Raw genomic sequence first — 20,130 nt, forward strand, 5'->3', positions numbered from 1 at the left:
ATGATTTCACAGAACACAAAGAAGTTTCTCAGAAAGCTTCTTTCTCTTCGTTATGGGAGGATATTTCCTCTGGCCCTATAGTCTTCAAAGGGATCCGAAATGTCTGTTCTGAGATTCCACATAAATAAGGATAGCAAAGAGATCCTCGAAATACACATGTAACTCTGTGAGATGAAGTAACAGAACACAAAGCAGTTTCTCAGAAAGCTTCTTTCCAGATTTCATCTGACGATATTTCCTTTTTCACCTTAGCCTTCTATGGGCTTCCAAATATCACTTTGCCAATTCCACAAGAACTGTCTTAGCGAAAGGCTTCTTGAGGGGAAAGCTGTAACTCTGTGAGATGATTTCACAGAACACAAAGAAGTTTCTCAGAAAGCTTCTTTCTCTTTGTTATCGGAGGATATTTCCTTTGGCCCTATAGTCCTCAAAGGGATCCGAAATATCTGTTGTCAGATTCCACAGAAGTAGGGCTACCAAAGAGATCCTCGAAATACACATGTAACTCTGTGAGATGAATACACAGAATACTAAGCAGTTTCGCAGAAAGCTTCTTTCCAGATTTCATCTGACGATATTTCCTTTTTCACCATAGCCCTCTATGGGCTTCCAAATATCACTTTGCCAATTCCAAAAGAACTGTCTTAGCGAAAGGCTTCTTGAGGGGAAAGCTGTAACTCTGTGGGATGATTTCACAGACACAAAGAAGTTTCTCAGAAAGCTTCTTTCTCATTGTTATCGGAGGATATTTCCTTTGGCCCTATAGTCTTCAAAAGGATCCGAAATATCTGTTCTCAGATTCCACAGAAAGAAGGCTAGCAAAGAGATCCTCGAAATACACATGTAACTCTGTGAGATGAATTCACAGAACACTAAGCAGTTTCTCAGAAAGCTTCTTTCCAGATTTCCTCTGAGGATATTTCCTTTTTCACCATAGCCCTCTATGGGCTTCCAAATCTCACTTTGCCAATTCCACAAGAACTGTCCGCGAAAGGCTTCTTCAGGGGAAAGCTGTAACTCTGTGAGATGATTTCACAGATCACAAAGAAGTTTCTCAGAAAGCTTCTTTCTCTTTGTTATCGGAGGATATTTCCTTTGGCCCTATAGTCTTGAAACGGATCCGAAATATCTGTTCTCAGTTTCCACAGAAATAGGGCTAGCAAAGAGATACTCGAAATACACATGTATCTCTGTGAGATGAATTCACAGAACACTAAGCAGTTTCGCAGAAAGCTTCTTTCCAGATTTTATCTGAGGATATTTCTTTTTTCACCACGGCCCTCTATGGGCTTCCAAATATCACTTTGCCAATTCCACAAGAACTGTCTTAGCGAAAGGCTTCTTGAGGGGAAAGCTGTAACTCTGTGAGATGATTTCACAGAACACAAAGAAGTTTCTCAGAAAGTTTCTTTCTCTTTGTTATCGGAGGATATTTCCTTTGGCCCTATAGTCTTCAAAGGGATCCGAAATATCTGTTCTCGGATTCCACAGAAATAGGGCTAGCAAAGAGATACTCGAAATACACATGTACTCTGTGAGATGAATTAACAGAACACTAAGCAGTTTCTCAGAAAGCTTCTTTCCAGATTTCATCTGACGATATTTCCTTTTTCACCATAGCCCTCTATGGGCTTCCAAATATCACTTTGCCAATTCCACAAGAACTGTCTTAGCGAAAGGCTTCTTGAGGGGAAAGCTGTAACTCTGTGAGATGATTTCACAGAACACAAAGAAGTTTCTCAGAAAGCTTCTTTCTCTTTGTTATCCGAGGATATTTCCTTTGGCCCTATAGTCTTCAAAGGGATCCGATATATCTGTTCTCATTTTCCACAGAAATAGGGCTAGCAAAGAGATCCTCGAAATACACATGTAACTCTGTGAGATGAATTAACAGAACACTAAGCAGTTTCTCAGAAAGCTTATTCCCAGATTGCATCTGAGGATATTTCCTTTTTCACCATAGCCCTCTATGGGCTTTCAAATATCACATTGCCTATTCCCCAAGAACTGTCTTAGCGAAAGGCTTCTTGAGGGGAAAGCTGTAACTCTGTGAGATGATTTCACAGAACACAAAGAAGTTTCTCACAAAGCTTCTTTCTCTTTGTTATCGGCGGATATTTCTTTGACCCTATAGTCTTCAAAGGGATCCGAAATATCTGTTCTCAGATTCCACAGAAATGAGGCTAGCAAAGAGACCCTCGAAATACACATGTAACTCTGTGAGACGAATTAACAGAACACTAAGCAGTTTCGCAGAAAGTTTCTTTCCAGATTTCATCTGAGGGTATTTCCTTTTTCACCGTAGTCCTCTACGGGCTTCCAAATATCACTTTGCCAATTCCACAAGAACTGTCTTAGCGAAAGGCTTCCTGAGGGGAAAGCTGTAACTCTGTGAGATGATTTCACAGAACACAAAGAAGTTTCTCACAAAGCTTCTTTCTCTTTGTTATCGGCGGATATTTCCTTTGACCCTATAGTCTTCAAAGGGATCCGAAATATCTGTTGTCAGATTCCACAGAAATGAGGCTAGCACAGAGACCCTCGAAATACACATGTAACTCTGTGAGACGAATTAACAGAACACTAAGCAGTTTCCCAGAAAGCTTCTTTCCAGATTTCATCTGAGGATATTTCCTTTTTCACCATAGTCCTCTACGGGCTTCCAAATATCACTTTGCCAATTCCACAAGAACTGTCTTAGCGAAAGGCTTCTTCAGGGGAAAGCTCTAACTCTGTAAGATGATTTCACAGAACACAAAGAAGTTTCTCAGAAAGCTTCTTTCACTTTGTTTTCCGAGGATATTTCCTTTGGCCCTATAGTCTTCAAAGGGATCCGAAATATCTCTTCTCATATTCCACAGAAATAGGGTTAGCAAAGGGATCCTCGAAATACACATGTAACTCTGTGAGATGAATTCACAGAACACTAAGCAGTTTCGCAGAAAGCTTCTTTCCAGATTTCATCTGACGATATTTCCTTTTTCACCATAGCCCTCTATGGGCTTCCAAATATCACTTTGCCAATTCCACAAGAACTGTCTTAGCGAAAGGCTTCTTGAGGGGAGAGCTGTAACTCTGTGAGATGATTTCACAGACACAAAGAAGTTTCTCAGAAAGCTTCTTTCTCTTTGTTATCCGAGGATATTTCCTTTGGCCCTATAGTCTTCAAAGGGATCCGAAATATCCGTTCTGAGATTCCACATAAATAAGGCTAGCAAAGAGATCCTCGAAATACACATGTAACTCTGTGAGATGAATTCACAGAACACTAAGCAGTTTCTCAGAAATCTTCTTTCCAGATTTCCTCTGAGGATATTTCCTTTTTCACCATAGCCCTCTATGGGCTTCCAAATCTCACTTTGCCAATTCCACGAGACTGTCAGCGAAAGGCTTCTTCAGGGGAAAGCTGTAACTCTGTGAGATGATTTCACAGAACACAAAGAAGTTTCTCAGAAAGCTTCTTTCTCTTTGTTATCGGAGGATATTTCCTTTGGCCCTATAGTCTTCAAATGGATCCGAAATATCTGTTCTCAGATTCCACAGAAATAGGGCTAGCAATGAGATCCTCGAAATACACATGTAACTCTGTGAGATGAATTAACAGAACACTAAGCAGTTTCTCAGAAAGCTTCTTTCCAGATTTCATCTGAGGATATTTCCATTTTCACGATAGCCCTCTATGGGCTTCCAAATATCACTTTGCCAATTCCACAAGAACTGTCTTAGCGAAAGGCTTCTTGAGGGGAAAGCTGTAACTCTGTGACATGATTTCACAGAACACAAAGAAGTTTCTCAGAAAGCTTCTTTCTCTTCGTTATGGGAGGATATTTCCTCTGGCCCTATAGTCTTCAAAGGGATCCGAAATGTCTGTTCTGAGATTCCACATAAATAAGGATAGCAAAGAGATCCTCGAAATACACATGTAACTCTGTGAGATGAAGTAACAGAACACAAAGCAGTTTCTCAGAAAGCTTCTTTCCAGATTTCATCTGACGATATTTCCTTTTTCACCTTAGCCTTCTATGGGCTTCCAAATATCACTTTGCCAATTCCACAAGAACTGTCTTAGCGAAAGGCTTCTTGAGGGGAAAGCTGTAACTCTGTGAGATGATTTCACAGAACACAAAGAAGTTTCTCAGAAAGCTTCTTTCTCTTTGTTATCGGAGGATATTTCCTTTGGCCCTATAGTCCTCAAAGGGATCCGAAATATCTGTTGTCAGATTCCACAGAAGTAGGGCTACCAAAGAGATCCTCGAAATACACATGTAACTCTGTGAGATGAATACACAGAATACTAAGCAGTTTCGCAGAAAGCTTCTTTCCAGATTTCATCTGACGATATTTCCTTTTTCACCATAGCCCTCTATGGGCTTCCAAATATCACTTTGCCAATTCCACAAGAACTGTCTTAGCGAAAGGCTTCTTGAGGGGAAAGCTTTAACTCTGTGAGATGATTTCACAGACACAAAGAAGTTTCTCAGAAAGCTTCTTTCTCATTGTTATCGGAGGATATTTCCTTTGGCCCTATAGTCTTCAAAAGGATCCGAAATATCTGTTCTCAGATTCCACAGAAAGAAGGCTAGCAAAGAGATCCTCGAAATACACATGTAACTCTGTGAGATGAATTCACAGAACACTAAGCAGTTTCTCAGAAAGCTTCTTTCCAGATTTCCTCTGAGGATATTTCCTTTTTCACCATAGCCCTCTATGGGCTTCCAAATCTCACTTTGCCAATTCCACAAGAACTGTCAGCGAAAGGCTTCTTCAGGGGAAAGCTGTAACTCTGTGAGATGATTTCACAGATCACAAAGAAGTTTCTCAGAAAGCTTCTTTCTCTTTGTTATCGGAGGATATTTCCTTTGGCCCTATAGTCTTGAAACGGATCCGAAATATCTGTTCTCAGTTTCCACAGAAATAGGGCTAGCAAAGAGATACTCGAAATACACATGTATCTCTGTGAGATGAATTCACAGAACACTAAGCAGTTTCGCAGAAAGCTTCTTTCCAGATTTTATCTGAGGATATTTCTTTTTTCACCACGGCCCTCTATGGGCTTCCAAATATCACTTTGCCAATTCCACAAGAACTGTCTTAGCGAAAGGCTTCTTGAGGGGAAAGCTGTAACTCTGTGAGATGATTTCACAGAACACAAAGAAGTTTCTCAGAAAGTTTCTTTCTCTTTGTTATCGGAGGATATTTCCTTTGGCCCTATAGTCTTCAAAGGGATCCGAAATATCTGTTCTCAGATTCCACAGAAATAGGGCTAGCAAAGAGATACTCGAAATACACATGTACTCTGTGAGATGAATTAACAGAACACTAAGCAGTTTCTCAGAAAGCTTCTTTCCAGATTTCATCTGACGATATTTCCTTTTTCACCATAGCCCTCTATGGGCTTCCAAATATCACTTTGCCAATTCCACAAGAACTGCCTTAGCAAAAGGCTTCTTGAGGGGAAAGCTGTAACTCTGTGAGATGATTTCACAGAACACAAAGAAGTTTCTCAGAAAGCTTCTTTCTCTTTGTTATCCGAGGATATTTCCTTTGGCACTATAGTCTTCAAAGGGATCCGAAATATCTGTTCTCAGTTTCCACAGAAATAGGGCTAGCAAAGAGATCCTCGAAATACACATGTAACTCTGTGAGATGAATTAACAGAACACTAAGCAGTTTCTCAGAAAGCTTCTTTCCAGATTTCATCTGAAGATATTTCCTTTTTCACCATAGCCCTCTATGGGCTTCTAAATATCACTTTGCCAATTCCACAAGAACTGTCTTAGCGAAAGGCTTCTTCAGGGGAAAGCTGTAACTCTGTGAGATGATTTCACAGAACACAAAGAAGTTTCTCAGAAAGCTTCTTTCTCTTTGTTATTCGAGGATATTTCCTTTGGCCCTATAGTCTTCAAAGGGATCCGAAATATATGTTCTCGTTTTCCACAGAAATAGGGCTAGCAAAGAGATCCTCGAAATACACTTGTAACTCTGTGAGATGAATTAACAGAACACTAAACAGTTTCTCAGAAAGCTTCTTTCCAGATTTCATCTGAAGATATTTCCTTTTTCACCATAGCCCTCTATGGGCTTCCAAATATCACTTTGCCAATTCCACAAGAACTGTCTTAGCGAAAGGCTTCTTGAGGGGAAAGCTGTAACTCTGTGAGATGATTTCACAGAACAGAAAGAAGTTTCTCAGAAAGCTTCTTTCTCTTTGTTATCGGAGGATATTTCCTTTGCCCTATAGTCTTCAAGGGATCCGAAATATCTGTTCTCAGATTACACAGAAAGAAGGCTAGCAAAGAGATCCTCGAAACACACATGTAACTCTGTGAGATGAATTCACAGAACACTAAGCAGTTTCTCAGAAAGCTTCTTTCCAGATTTCTTCTGAAGATATTTCCTTTTTCACCATAGCCCTCTATGGGCTTCCAAATATCACTTTGCCAATTCCACAAGAACTGTCTTAGCGAAAGGCTTCTTGAGGGTAAAGCTGTAACTCTGTGAGATGATTTCACAGAACACAAAGAAGTTTCTCAGAAAGCTTCTTTCTCTTTGTTATCCGAGGATATTTCCTTTGGCCCTATAGTCTTCAAAGGGATCCGAAATATCTGTTCTCAGTTTCCACAGAAATAGGGCTAGCAAAGAGATCCTCGAAATACACATGTAACTCTGTGAGATGAATTAACAGAACACTAAGCAGTTTCTCAGAAAGTTTCTTTCCAGATTTCATCTGAAGATATTTCCTTTTTCACCATATCCCTCTATGGGCTTCCAAATATCACTTTGCCAATTCCACAAGAACTGTCTTAGCGAAAGGCTTCTTGAGGGGAAAGCTGTAACTCTGTGAGATGATTTCACAGAACACAAAGAAGTTTCTCAGAAAGCTTCTTTCTCTTTGTTATCCGAGGATATTTCCTTTGGCCCTATAGTCTTCAAAGGGATCCGAAATATCTGTTCTCAGTTTCCACAGAAATAGGGCTAGCAAAGAGATCCTCGAAATACACATGTTACTCTGTGAGATGAATTAACAGAACACTAAGCAGTTTCTCAGAAAGCTTCTTTCCAGATTTCATCTGAAGATATTGCCTTTTTCACCATAGCCCTCTATGGGCTTCCAAATATCACTTTGCCAATTCCACAAGAACTGTCTTAGCGAAAGGCTTCTTGAGGGGAAAGCTGTAACTCTGTGAGATGATTTCACAGAACACAAAGAAGTTTCTCAGAAAGCTTCTTTCTCTTTGTTATCGGAGGATATTTCCATTGGCCCTGTAGTCTTCAAAGGGAACCGAAATATCTGTTCTCAGATTCCACAGAAAGAAGGCTAGCAAAGAGATCCTCGAAATACACATGTAACTCTGTGAGATGAATTTACAGAACACTAAGGAGTTTCTCAGAAAGCTTCTTTCCAGATTTCATCTGATGATATTTCCTTTTTCACCATAGCCCTCTATGGGCTTCCAAATAACACTTTGCCAATTCCACAAGAACTGTCTTAGCGAAAGGCTTCTTGAGGGGAAAGCTGTAACTCTGTGAGATGATTTCACAGAACACAAAGAAGTTTCTCAGAAAGCTTCTTTCTCTTTGTTATCGGAGGATATTTCCTTTGGTCCTATAGTCTTCAAAGGGATCCGAAATATCTGTTCTCAGATTCCACAGAAAGAAGGCTTGCAAAGAGATCCTCAAAATACACATGTAACTCTGTGAGATGAATTAACAGAACACTAAGCAGTTTCTCAGAAAGCTTCTTTCCAGATTTCATCTGAGGATATTTCCTTTTTCACCATAGCCCTCTATGGGCTTCCAAATATGACTTTGCCAATTCCACAAGAACTGTCTTAGCGAAAGGCTTCTTGAGGGGAAAGCTGTAACTCTGTGAGATGATTTCACAGAACACAAAGAAGTTTCTCAGAAAGCTTCTTTCTCTTTGTTATCGGAGGATATTTCCTTTGGCCCTATAGTCTTCAAAGGTATCCGAAATATCTGTTCTCAGATTCCACAGAAATAGGGCTAGCAAAGAGATACTCGAAATACACATGTAACTCTGTGAAATGAATTAAGAGAACACTAAGCAGTTTCTCAGAAAGCTTCTTTCCAGATTTCATCTGAAGATATTTCCTTTTTCTCCATAGCCCTCTATGGGCTTCCAAATATCACTTTGCTAATTCCACAAGAACTGTCTTAGCGAAAGGCTTCTTGAGGGGAAAGCTGTAACTTTGTGAGATGATTTCACAGAACACAAAGAAGTTTCTCAGAAAGCTTCTTTCTCTTTGTTATCCGAGGATATTTCCTTTGGGCCTATAGTCTTCAAAGGGATCCGAAATATCTGTTCTCAGTTTCCACAGAAATAGGGCTAGCAAAGAGATACTCGAAGTACACATGTAACTATGTGAGATGAATTAACAGAACACTAAGCAGTTTCTCAGAAAGCTTCTTTCCAGATTTCATCTGAAGATATTTCCTTTTTCAGCATAGCCCTCTATGGGCTTCCAAATATCACTTTGCCAATTCCACAAGAACTGTCTTAGCGAAAGGCTTCTTGAGGGGAAAGCTGTAACTCTTTGAGATGATTTCACAGAACACAAAGAAGTTTCTCAGAAAGCTTCTCTCTCTTTGTTATCGGAGGATATTTCCTTTGGCCCTATAGTCTTCAAAGGGAACCGAAATATCTGTTCTCAGATTCCACAGAAAGAAGGCTAGCAAAGAGATCCTCGAAATACACATGTAACTCTGTGAGATGAATTTACAGAACACTAAGGAGTTTCTCAGAAAGCTTCTTTCCAGATTTCATCTGATGATATTTCCTTTTTCATCATAGCCCTTTATGGGCTTCCAAATATCACTTTGCCAATTCCACAAGAACTGTCTTAGCGAAAGGCTTCTTCAGGGGAAAGCTGTAACTCTGTGAGATGATTTCACAGAACACAAAGAAGTTTCTCAGAAAGCTTCTTTCTCTTTGTTATCGGAGGATATTTCCTTTGGCCCTGTAGTCTTCAAAGGGATCCGAAATATCTGTTCTCAGATTCCACAGAAATAGGGCTAGCAAAGAGATCCTCGAAATACACATGTAACTCTGTGAGATGAATTCACAGAACACTAAGCAGTTTCTCAGAAAGCTTCTTTCCAGATTTCATGTGAGGATATTTCCTTTTTCACCATAGCCCTCTATGGGCTTCCAAATATCACTTTGCCAATTCCACAAGAACTGTCTTAGCGAAAGGCTTCTTGAGGGGAAAGCTGTAAATCTGTGAGATGATTTCACAGAACACAAAGAAGTTTCTCAGAAAGCTTCTTTCTCTTTGTTATCCTAGGATATTTCCTTTGGCCCTATAGTCTTCAAAGGGACCGAAATATCTGTTCTCAGATTCCACAGAAATAGGGCTAGCAAAGAGATACTCGAAATACACATGTACCTCTGTGAGATGAATTAAGAGAACACTAAGCAGTTTCTCAGAAAGCTTCTTTCCAGATTTCATGTGAAGATACTTCCTTTTTCACCATAGCCCTCTATGGGCTTCCAAATCTCACTTTGCCAATTCCACAAGAACTGTCTTAGCGAAAGGCTTCTTGAGGGGAAAGCTGTAACTCTGTGAGATGATTTCACAGATCACAAAGAAGTTTCTCAGAAAGCTTCTTTCTCTTTGTTATCGGAGGATATTTCCTTTGGCCCTATAGTCTTCAAAAGGATCCGAAATATCTGTTCTCAGATTCCACAGAAAGAAGGCTAGCAAAGAGATCCTCGAAATACTCATGTAACTCTGTGAGATGAATTCACAGAACACTAAGCAGTTTCTCAGAAATCTTCTTTCCAGATTTCATCTCAGGATACTTCCTTTTTCGCCATAGCCCTCTATGGGCTTCCAAATATCACTTTGCCAATTCCACAAGAACTGTCTTAGCGAAAGGATTCTTCAGGGGAAAGCTGTAATTCTGTGAGATGATTTCACAGATCACAAAGAAGTTTCTCAGAAAGCTTCTTTCTCTTTGTTATCGGAGGATATTTCCTTTGGCCCTCTAGTCTTCAAAGGGATCCGAAATATCTGTTCTCAGATTCCACAGAAATAGGGCTAGCAAAGAGATCCTCGAAATACACATGTAACTCTCTGAGATGAATTCACAGAACCCTAAGCAGTTTCGCAGAAAGGTTCTTTCCAGATTTCATCTGACGATATTTCCTTTTTCACCATAGCCCTCTATGGGCTTCCAAATATCACTTTGCCAATTCCACAAGAACTGTCTTAGCGAAAGGCTTCTTGAGGGGAGAGCTGTAACTCTGTGAGATGATTTCACAGACACAAGGAAGTTTCTCCGAAAGCTTCTTTCTCTTTGTTATCCGAGGATATTTCCTTTGGCCCTATAGTCTTCAAAGGGATCCGAAATATCCGTTCTGAGATTCCACATAAATAAGGCTAGCAAAGAGATCCTCGAAATACACACGTAACTCTGTGAGATGAATTCACAGAACACTAAGCAGTTTCTCAGAAAGCTTCTTTCCAGATTTCCTCTGAGGATATTTCCTTTTTCACCATACCCCTCTATGGGCTTCAAATCTCACTTTGCCAATTCCACAAGAACTGTCAGCGAAAGGCTTCTTGAGGGGAAAGCTGTAACTCTGTGAGATGATTTCACAGATCACAAAGAAGTTTCTCAGAAAGCTTCTTTCTCTTTGTTATCGGAGGATATTTCCTTTGGCCCTATAGTCTTGAAAGGGATACGAAATATCTGTTCTCAGATTCCACAGAAATAGGGCTAGCAAAGAGATACTCGAAATACACATGTAACTCTGTGAGATGAATTCACAGAACACTAAGCAGTTTCGCAGAAAGCTTCTTTCCAGATTTTATCTGAGGATATTTCTTTTTTCACCACGGCCCTCTATGGGCTTCCAAATATCACTTTGCCAATTCCACAAGAACTGTCTTAGCGAAAGGCTTCTTGAGGGGAAAGCTGTAACTCTGTGAGATGATTTCACAGAACACAAAGAAGTTTCTCAGAAAGTTTCTTTCTCTTTGTTATCGGAGGATATTTCCTTTGGCCCTATAGTCTTCAAAGGGATCCGAAATATCTGTTCTCAGATTCCACAGAAATAGGGCTAGCAAAGAGATCCTCGAAATACACATGTAACTCTGTGAGATGAATTCACAGAACACTAAGCAGTTTCTCAGAAAGCTTCTTTCCAGATTTCATCTGAAGATATTTCCTTTTTCACCATAGCCCTCTATGGGCTTCCAAATATCACTTTGCCAATTCCACAAGAACTGTCTTAGCGAAAGGCTTCTTTAGGGTAAAGCTGTATCTCTGTGAGATGATTTCACAGAACACAAAGAAGTTTCTCAGAAAGCTTCTTTCTCTTTGTTATCCGAGGATATTTCCTTTGGCCCTATAGTCTTCAAAGGGATCCGAAATATCTGTTCTCAGTTTCCACAGAAATAGGGCTAGCAAAGAGATCCTCGAAATGCACATGTAACTCTGTGAGATGAATTAACAGAACACTAAGCAGTTTCTCAGAAAGCTTCTTTCCAGATTTCATCTGAAGATATTTCCTTTTTCACCATAGCCCTCTACGGGCTTCCAAATATCACTTTGCCAATTCCACAAGAACTGTCTTAGCGAAAGGCTTCTTGAGGGGAAAGCTGTAACTCTGTGAGATGATTTCACAGAACACAAAGAAGTTTCTCAGAAAGCTTCTTTCTCTTTCTTATCCGAGGATATTTCCTTTGGCCCTATAGTCTTCAAAGGGATCCGATATATCTGTTCTCATTTTCCACAGAAATAGGGCTAGCAAAGAGATCCTCGAAATACACATGTAACTCTGTGAGATGAATTAACAGAACACTAAGCAGTTTCTCAGAAAGCTTATTCCCAGATTGCATCTGAGGATATTTCCTTTTTCACCATAGCCCTCTATGGGCTTTCAAATATCACATTGCCTATTCCCCAAGAACTGTCTTAGCGAAAGGCTTCTTGAGGGGAAAGCTGTAACTCTGTGAGATGATTTCACAGAACACAAAGAAGTTTCTCACAAAGCTTCTTTCTCTTTGTTATCGGCGGATATTTCTTTGACCCTATAGTCTTCAAAGGGATCCGAAATATCTGTTCTCAGATTCCACAGAAATGAGGCTAGCAAAGAGACCCTCGAAATACACATGTAACTCTGTGAGACGAATTAACAGAACACTAAGCAGTTTCGCAGAAAGTTTCTTTCCAGATTTCATCTGAGGGTATTTCCTTTTTCACCGTAGTCCTCTACGGGCTTCCAAATATCACTTTGCCAATTCCACAAGAACTGTCTTAGCGAAAGGCTTCCTGAGGGGAAAGCTGTAACTCTGTGAGATGATTTCACAGAACACAAAGAAGTTTCTCACAAAGCTTCTTTCTCTTTGTTATCGGCGGATATTTCCTTTGACCCTATAGTCTTCAAAGGGATCCGAAATATCTGTTGTCAGATTCCACAGAAATGAGGCTAGCACAGAGACCCTCGAAATACACATGTAACTCTGTGAGACGAATTAACAGAACACTAAGCAGTTTCCCAGAAAGCTTCTTTCCAGATTTCATCTGAGGATATTTCCTTTTTCACCATAGTCCTCTACGGGCTTCCAAATATCACTTTGCCAATTCCACAAGAACTGTCTTAGCGAAAGGCTTCTTCAGGGGAAAGCTGTAACTCTGTGAGATGATTTCACAGAACACAAAGAAGTTTCTCAGAAAGCTTCTTTCACTTTGTTTTCCGAGGATATTTCCTTTGGCCCTATAGTCTTCAAAGGGATCCGAAATATCTCTTCTCATATTCCACAGAAATAGGGTTAGCAAAGGGATCCTCGAAATACACATGTAACTCTGTGAGATGAATTCACAGAACACTAAGCAGTTTCGCAGAAAGCTTCTTTCCAGATTTCATCTGACGATATTTCCTTTTTCACCATAGCCCTCTATGGGCTTCCAAATATCACTTTGCCAATTCCACAAGAACTGTCTTAGCGAAAGGCTTCTTGAGGGGAGAGCTGTAACTCTGTGAGATGATTTCACAGACACAAAGAAGTTTCTCAGAAAGCTTCTTTCTCTTTGTTATCCGAGGATATTTCCTTTGGCCCTATAGTCTTCAAAGGGATCCGAAATATCCGTTCTGAGATTCCACATAAATAAGGCTAGCAAAGAGATCCTCGAAATACACATGTAACTCTGTGAGATGAATTCACAGAACACTAAGCAGTTTCTCAGAAATCTTCTTTCCAGATTTCCTCTGAGGATATTTCCTTTTTCACCATAGCCCTCTATGGGCTTCCAAATCTCACTTTGCCAATTCCACGAGACTGTCAGCGAAAGGCTTCTTCAGGGGAAAGCTGTAACTCTGTGAGATGATTTCACAGAACACAAAGAAGTTTCTCAGAAAGCTTCTTTCTCTTTGTTATCGGAGGATATTTCCTTTGGCCCTATAGTCTTCAAATGGATCCGAAATATCTGTTCTCAGATTCCACAGAAATAGGGCTAGCAATGAGATCCTCGAAATACACATGTAACTCTGTGAGATGAATTAACAGAACACTAAGAAGTTTCTCAGAAAGCTTCTTTCCAGATTTCATCTGAGGATATTTCCTTTTTCACGATAGCCCTCTATGGGCTTCCAAATATCACTTTGCCAATTCCACAAGAACTGTCTTAGCGAAAGGCTTCTTGAGCGGAAAGCTGTAACTCTGTGACATGATTTCACAGAACACAAAGAAGTTTCTCAGAAAGCTTCTTTCTCTTCGTTATGGGAGGATATTTCCTCTGGCCCTATAGTCTTCAAAGGGATCCGAAATGTCTGTTCTGAGATTCCACATAAATAAGGATAGCAAAGAGATCCTCGAAATACACATGTAACTCTGTGAGATGAAGTAACAGAACACAAAGCAGTTTCTCAGAAAGCTTCTTTCCAGATTTCATCTGACGATATTTCCTTTTTCACCTTAGCCTTCTATGGGCTTCCAAATATCACTTTGCCAATTCCACAAGAACTGTCTTAGCGAAAGGCTTCTTGAGGGGAAAGCTGTAACTCTGTGAGATGATTTCACAGAACACAAAGAAGTTTCTCAGAAAGCTTCTTTCTCTTTGTTATCGGAGGATATTTCCTTTGGCCCTATAGTCCTCAAAGGGATCCGAAATATCTGTTGTCAGATTCCACAGAAGTAGGGCTACCAAAGAGATCCTCGAAATACACATGTAACTCTGTGAGATGAATACACAGAATACTAAGCAGTTTCGCAGAAAGCTTCTTTCCAGATTTCATCTGACGATATTTCCTTTTTCACCATAGCCCTCTATGGGCTTCCAAATATCACTTTGCCAATTCCAAAAGAACTGTCTTAGCGAAAGGCTTCTTGAGGGGAAAGCTGTAACTCTGTGAGATGATTTCACAGACACAAAGAAGTTTCTCAGAAAGCTTCTTTCTCATTGTTATCGGAGGATATTTCCTTTGGCCCTATAGTCTTCAAAAGGATCCGAAATATCTGTTCTCAGATTCCACAGAAAGAAGGCTAGCAAAGAGATCCTCGAAATACACATGTAACTCTGTGAGATGAATTCACAGAACACTAAGCAGTTTCTCAGAAAGCTTCTTTCCAGATTTCCTCTGAGGATATTTCCTTTTTCACCATAGCCCTCTATGGGCTTCCAAATCTCACTTTGCCAATTCCACAAGAACTGTCCGCGAAAGGCTTCTTCAGGGGAAAGCTGTAACTCTGTGAGATGATTTCACAGATCACAAAGAAGTTTCTCAGAAAGCTTCTTTCTCTTTGTTATCGGAGGATATTTCCTTTGGCCCTATAGTCTTGAAACGGATCCGAAATATCTGTTCTCAGTTTCCACAGAAATAGGGCTAGCAAAGAGATACTCGAAATACACATGTATCTCTGTGAGATGAATTCACAGAACACTAAGCAGTTTCGCAGAAAGCTTCTTTCCAGATTTTATCTGAGGATATTTCTTTTTTCACCACGGCCCTCTATGGGCTTCCAAATATCACTTTGCCAATTCCACAAGAACTGTCTTAGCGAAAGGCTTCTTGAGGGGAAAGCTGTAACTCTGTGAGATGATTTCACAGAACACAAAGAAGTTTCTCAGAAAGTTTCTTTCTCTTTGTTATCGGAGGATATTTCCTTTGGCCCTATAGTCTTCAAAGGGATCCGAAATATCTGTTCTCGGATTCCACAGAAATAGGGCTAGCAAAGAGATACTCGAAATACACATGTACTCTGTGAGATGAATTAACAGAACACTAAGCAGTTTCTCAGAAAGCTTCTTTCCAGATTTCATCTGACGATATTTCCTTTTTCACCATAGCCCTCTATGGGCTTCCAAATATCACTTTGCCAATTCCACAAGAACTGTCTTAGCGAAAGGCTTCTTGAGGGGAAAGCTGTAACTCTGTGAGATGATTTCACAGAACACAAAGAAGTTTCTCAGAAAGCTTCTTTCTCTTTGTTATCCGAGGATATTTCCTTTGGCCCTATAGTCTTCAAAGGGATCCGATATATCTGTTCTCATTTTCCACAGAAATAGGGCTAGCAAAGAGATCCTCGAAATACACATGTAACTCTGTGAGATGAATTAACAGAACACTAAGCAGTTTCTCAGAAAGCTTATTCCCAGATTGCATCTGAGGATATTTCCTTTTTCACCATAGCCCTCTATGGGCTTTCAAATATCACATTGCCTATTCCCCAAGAACTGTCTTAGCGAAAGGCTTCTTGAGGGGAAAGCTGTAACTCTGTGAGATGATTTCACAGAACACAAAGAAGTTTCTCACAAAGCTTCTTTCTCTTTGTTATCGGCGGATATTTCTTTGACCCTATAGTCTTCAAAGGGATCCGAAATATCTGTTCTCAGATTCCACAGAAATGAGGCTAGCAAAGAGACCCTCGAAATACACATGTAACTCTGTGAGACGAATTAACAGAACACTAAGCAGTTTCGCAGAAAGTTTCTTTCCAGATTTCATCTGAGGGTATTTCCTTTTTCACCGTAGTCCTCTACGGGCTTCCAAATATCACTTTGCCAATTCCACAAGAACTGTCTTAGCGAAAGGCTTCCTGAGGGGAAAGCTGTAACTCTGTGAGATGATTTCACAGAACACAAAGAAGTTTCTCACAAAGCTTCTTTCTCTTTGTTATCGGCGGATATTTCCTTTGACCCTATAGTCTTCAAAGGGATCCGAAATATCTGTTGTCAGATTCCACAGAAATGAGGCTAGCACGGAGACCCTCGAAATACACATGTAACTCTGTGAGACGAATTAACAGAACACTAAGCAGTTTCCCAGAAAGCTTCTTTCCAGATTTCATCTGAGGATATTTCCTTTTTCACCATAGTCCTCTACGGGCTTCCAAATATCACTTTGCCAATTCCACAAGAACTGTCTTAGCGAAAGGCTTCTTCAGGGGAAAGCTCTAACTCTGTAAGATGATTTCACAGAACACAAAGAAGTTTCTCAGAAAGCTTCTTTCACTTTGTTTTCCGAGGATATTTCCTTTGGCCCTATAGTCTTCAAAGGGATCCGAAATATCTCTTCTCATATTCCACAGAAATAGGGTTAGCAAAGGGATTCTCGAAATACACATGTAACTCTGTGAGATGAATTCACAGAACACTAAGCAGTTTCGCAGAAAGCTTCTTTCCAGATTTCATCTGACGATATTTCCTTTTTCACCATAGCCCTCTATGGGCTTCCAAATATCACTTTGCCAATTCCACAAGAACTGTCTTAGCGAAAGGCTTCTTGAGGGGAGAGCTGTAACTCTGTGAGATGATTTCACAGACACAAAGAAGTTTCTCAGAAAGCTTCTTTCTCTTTGTTATCCGAGGATATTTCCTTTGGCCCTATAGTCTTCAAAGGGATCCGAAATATCCGTTCTGAGATTCCACATAAATAAGGCTAGCAAAGAGATCCTCGAAATACACATGTAACTCTGTGAGATGAATTCACAGAACACTAAGCAGTTTCTCAGAAATCTTCTTTCCAGATTTCCTCTGAGGATATTTCCTTTTTCACCATAGCCCTCTATGGGCTTCCAAATCTCACTTTGCCAATTCCACGAGACTGTCAGCGAAAGGCTTCTTCAGGGGAAAGCTGTAACTCTGTGAGATGATTTCACAGAACACAAAGAAGTTTCTCAGAAAGCTTCTTTCTCTTTGTTATCGGAGGATATTTCCTTTGGCCCTATAGTCTTCAAATGGATCCGAAATATCTGTTCTCAGATTCCACAGAAATAGGGCTAGCAATGAGATCCTCGAAATACACATGTAACTCTGTGAGATGAATTAACAGAACACTAAGCAGTTTCTCAGAAAGCTTCTTTCCAGATTTCATCTGAGGATATTTCCATTTTCACGATAGCCCTCTATGGGCTTCCAAATATCACTTTGCCAATTCCACAAGAACTGTCTTAGCGAAAGGCTTCTTGAGGGGAAAGCTGTAACTCTGTGACATGATTTCACAGAACACAAAGAAGTTTCTCAGAAAGCTTCTTTCTCTTCGTTATGGGAGGATATTTCCTCTGGCCCTATAGTCTTCAAAGGGATCCGAAATGTCTGTTCTGAGATTCCACATAAATAAGGATAGCAAAGAGATCCTCGAAATACACATGTAACTCTGTGAGATGAAGTAACAGAACACAAAGCAGTTTCTCAGAAAGCTTCTTTCCAGATTTCATCTGACGATATTTCCTTTTTCACCTTAGCCTTCTATGGGCTTCCAAATATCACTTTGCCAATTCCACAAGAACTGTCTTAGCGAAAGGCTTCTTGAGGGGAAAGCTGTAACTCTGTGAGATGATTTCACAGAACACAAAGAAGTTTCTCAGAAAGCTTCTTTCTCTTTGTTATCGGAGGATATTTCCTTTGGCCCTATAGTCCTCAAAGGGATCCGAAATATCTGTTGTCAGATTCCACAGAAGTAGGGCTACCAAAGAGATCCTCGAAATACACATGTAACTCTGTGAGATGAATACACAGAATACTAAGCAGTTTCGCAGAAAGCTTCTTTCCAGATTTCATCTGACGATATTTCCTTTTTCACCATAGCCCTCTATGGGCTTCCAAATATCACTTTGCCAATTCCACAAGAACTGTCTTAGCGAAAGGCTTCTTGAGGGGAAAGCTTTAACTCTGTGAGATGATTTCACAGACACAAAGAAGTTTCTCAGAAAGCTTCTTTCTCATTGTTATCGGAGGATATTTCCTTTGGCCCTATAGTCTTCAAAAGGATCCGAAATATCTGTTCTCAGATTCCACAGAAAGAAGGCTAGCATAGAGATCCTCGAAATACACATGTAACTCTGTGAGATGAATTCACAGAACACTAAGCAGTTTCTCAGAAAGCTTCTTTCCAGATTTCCTCTGAGGATATTTCCTTTTTCACCATAGCCCTCTATGGGCTTCCAAATCTCACTTTGCCAATTCCACAAGAACTGTCCGCGAAAGGCTTCTTCAGTGGAAAGCTGTAACTCTGTGAGATGATTTCACAGATCACAAAGAAGTTTCTCAGAAAGCTTCTTTCTCTTTGTTATCGGAGGATATTTCCTTTGGCCCTATAGTCTTGAAACGGATCCGAAATATCTGTTCTCAGTTTCCACAGAAATAGGGCTAGCAAAGAGATACTCGAAATACACATGTATCTCTGTGAGATGAATTCACAGAACACTAAGCAGTTTCGCAGAAAGCTTCTTTCCAGATTTTATCTGAGGATATTTCTTTTTTCACCACGGCCCTCTATGGGCTTCCAAATATCACTTTGCCAATTCCACAAGAACTGTCTTAGCGAAAGGCTTCTTGAGGGGAAAGCTGTAACTCTGTGAGATGATTTCACAGAACACAAAGAAGTTTCTCAGAAAGTTTCTTTCTCTTTGTTATCGGAGGATATTTCCTTTGGCCCTATAGTCTTCAAAGGGATCCGAAATATCTGTTCTCAGATTCCACAGAAATAGGGCTAGCAAAGAGATACTCGAAATACACATGTACTCTGTGAGATGAATTAACAGAACACTAAGCAGTTTCTCAGAAAGCTTCTTTCCAGATTTCATCTGACGATATTTCCTTTTTCACCATAGCCCTCTATGGGCTTCCAAATATCACTTTGCCAATTCCACAAGAACTGCCTTAGCAAAAGGCTTCTTGAGGGGAAAGCTGTAACTCTGTGAGATGATTTCACAGAACACAAAGAAGTTTCTCAGAAAGCTTCTTTCTCTTTGTTATCCGAGGATATTTCCTTTGGCACTATAGTCTTCAAAGGGATCCGAAATATCTGTTCTCAGTTTCCACAGAAATAGGGCTAACAAAGAGATCCTCGAAATACACATGTAACTCTGTGAGATGAATTAACAGAACACTAAGCAGTTTCTCAGAAAGCTTCTTTCCAGATTTCATCTGAAGATATTTCCTTTTTCACCATAGCCCTCTATGGGCTTCTAAATATCACTTTGCCAATTCCACAAGAACTGTCTTAGCGAAAGGCTTCTTGAGGGGAAAGCTGTAACTCTGTGAGATGATTTCACAGAACACAAAGAAGTTTCTCAGAAAGCTTCTTTCTCTTTGTTATTCGAGGATATTTCCTTTGGCCCTATAGTCTTCAAAGGGATCCGAAATATATGTTCTCGTTTTCCACAGAAATAGGGCTAGCAAAGAGATCCTCGAAATACACTTGTAACTCTGTGAGATGAATTAACAGAACACTAAACAGTTTCTCAGAAAGCTTCTTTCCAGATTTCATCTGAAGATATTTCCTTTTTCACCATAGCCCTCTATGGGCTTCCAAATATCACTTTGCCAATTCCACAAGAACTGTCTTAGCGAAAGGCTTCTTGAGGGGAAAGCTGTAACTCTGTGAGATGATTTCACAGAACAGAAAGAAGTTTCTCAGAAAGCTTCTTTCTCTTTGTTATCGGAGGATATTTCCTTTGCCCTATAGTCTTCAAGGGATCCGAAATATCTGTTCTCAGATTACACAGAAAGAAGGCTAGCAAAGAGATCCTCGAAACACACATGTAACTCTGTGAGATGAATTCACAGAACACTAAGCAGTTTCTCAGAAAGCTTCTTTCCAGATTTCTTCTGAAGATATTTCCTTTTTCACCATAGCCCTCTATGGGCTTCCAAATATCA

This window comes from Macaca nemestrina, chromosome 11 (genome assembly GCF_043159975.1).
Source record: "Macaca nemestrina isolate mMacNem1 chromosome 11, mMacNem.hap1, whole genome shotgun sequence".
Classification (NCBI taxonomy): Eukaryota; Metazoa; Chordata; class Mammalia; order Primates; family Cercopithecidae; genus Macaca; species Macaca nemestrina.